We start from the raw sequence: 2,389 nt of genomic DNA on the forward strand, positions 1-2,389 counted from the left end.
CCCAGGAACGGTGACTGGAGAAAAACGTTTCTTTCGCTGCAAAATGTGAAGAGCAAGGGTTTGGTAGCCGGAGTGGGGAGGTAGGGGTGTGCCGGTAGGAGCAGGACGCTAGGTCAGTGGTTTTGCTGAGGCGGGAGGGGCCAGCCCGGCTGCGGCCCGGGCAGCAGGTGCAGCCCGTGCGCGGAGCGCGGAGCCGCCCTGCCCGCTGCTCCCTCGGGCCCACCCTCTTGGTTCGCCCCGCCATCCCCGCCGCTGCCAGGCGGCCACTCCGTTCATCTTGGCTGTCGCCAAGCAGGGGGAGGCGCGAAGCTCCCGCCGCTTTCCCCTAAAAAGGGATCGGGAATTCTCCCTCGCTGCTGGCGCGGGGCCCGCGAAGGCACGGACGGGGTTCGAACCCGTGATCTTCGGTTTACGAGACCGACGCCTTACCACTTGGCCACCGCGCCTGCGTTATCTGTCGATCCCGCCGCTGTTCTATCGCTGGCCGCGCCCCCGCGCGCTCCCCGCCCCTCCCCGCGCCTGAGAGAAGTTCCCGCTGAGCCCGGGCGGGAGGCTGAGGAAAGCCCCGCGGGAGCGACGGGGACTTGTCCCGTCCCTCCGTGAAGGCAGCGCCTCCTCCCCTGCTCCCGGGAGCTGGGCGGGGGCTGCGGTGCCGCCGCGGGCTGGGACGTGTCTGTGTGCCAGGAGGCGGCACCCGCCAGGTTACCGTGCGCCGGCAGCGGTGCGGGGTTCTCACAGCACGGAGAGCCGCTCGGAAGCGGGAGCGGAGCTTCCCGCCTCTGAGGAGAGAAGCAGAAGAGCAAAGCATTCGGATAATTAAATGGTAAATATTGCATTAAACTCGCTAAAGTGCCTGGTATTTGTCCCATGAAGACCTTAATGTGAGACGCAAAAAAGGTGCTATACATATTTTTCTAGATTTGGTCTCCTAAATATTTCCAGGTGTGACCCGGAACCATGCTGGCAGTTTGTCTTTTGCCGCACGTTGTGGAGATCCCTTTGAATTCCCTCAGAAACTTGCTGGACACCCAAGTTAAGTTCAGCCTTTCTAGACGAAAGGAGCTTTTTGTTTGTTGACCCGCGGGGTGTGCTCCTCCCAGCCATTACCAGCTTCGTTATTCTTCGTTTGTTAGTGACAGAAGCGTGTAAACAAGTTAACAGAGGTACCTTTGTAAAGGCTGAGAGCAGAGTTACTGACCTGGTGGTGCTGTAATGCAGGTGTGCTAGAAGATTAATACGTCTGTATCCTTTGGGGATGTTACTTGAACTGGCATGAGGAAGACTCAAGGCTGATGGCCTGACTGTATGAATACATTTCAGTTCTTTGAAAGCTGCCATTTGTCAGCTTCTTTGTGGTAGCTCTGTGGTTGTCTCTGCTCCAGCAAGCAGAGCAATTCGAATTAGCTTCACCTGCAGTGAAAGGTGTCTAATTTAAATTACCTTACTGGATAGGCCATGTTAAGTGTGTTTGCTACTGCCGTGGGATAGCTCTCTCAAAGGTGATCAATTCTGGTTTTCCAGTCCTTATGGACCTAACTGATGGCCTGGCCAACCCAAGCGCTTGCTGGAGTTTTCTGCTGGTCTTGTTCATTGCTGGCATCAAAGGACATACTGTTACTGGATTATGGAGGATTGGAAAGCCAGAATGGTAGCCAGCACTTGCATTCTGCTTTTTTTCTTGATCACTGTGATCACAGCAACTCTTCAAAAGTGTAATGATGTATAGGAGTGGAAACTTCCTCATTCAGATCTCACACCTGTAATTTTTATGATAAGGAGTGGTCTCAGAAGGCCAGTTATCTTAGCTGAATGTAGAGGAGTAACTCCTAGTATTACTAAACTGGTAGCAGAAAGGAATTAGAATTTAATAAATCATGTTTCACTGACATCCTTCCATTTCTGGCCTACCAGCTTGTTGCAAAATATGCTCTTTTATGTGTCATACTTGTCACCACAGTTCCTGTGCAACTCAGAGCTGTGTTTTTTTTATTCTTTTCTGTATCTTTGTGAGCTGAGAAGTAATTCTGAGATGGGGAAAAGCACAGAGGACTATTTGAATTATATGTGGAATTCCTCAGTTGTATTTCTATGAATACACTACATTTTTAATAAATGGCATCAGAAATAGCCAATTCTAATGCTACAGTTTTTCCTTAACTAGATGGGGAAATTGAAAGTTCAATTTGAAACTATGAAGATCTTCTGAGTCAGATGAAGAGGAAATAATTGATTTGCTCTAAAATATGTTCGCTACTCTCTTATCCTGGAGACTTAATGGGTCTGGAAAAAATGTTATTATCTATCTAAATTAAATGCTCTTTAATGGTAAGCTGAGGTATCAAGACAATATTTTATATAACTGAAAACATAACTTTGACTTTTAGAAGTG

At 49.8% G+C, this 2,389-nt stretch overlaps 1 non-coding gene across 1 annotated transcript; it reads right to left on the bottom strand.

Annotated features, from left to right (window-relative positions):
* Positions 1–374: 374 nt before the first annotated feature.
* On the bottom strand, positions 375–446 carry TRNAT-CGU. Its single transcript has one exon. It is a non-coding gene; the product is annotated as a tRNA-Thr (tRNA).
* Between the last annotated feature and the right edge of the window lie 1,943 nt (positions 447–2,389).

This window comes from Chaetura pelagica, unplaced genomic scaffold, assembly GCF_000747805.2.
Source record: "Chaetura pelagica isolate M959 unplaced genomic scaffold, ChaPel_1.0 scaffold138, whole genome shotgun sequence".
NCBI lineage: Eukaryota > Metazoa > Chordata > Aves > Apodiformes > Apodidae > Chaetura > Chaetura pelagica.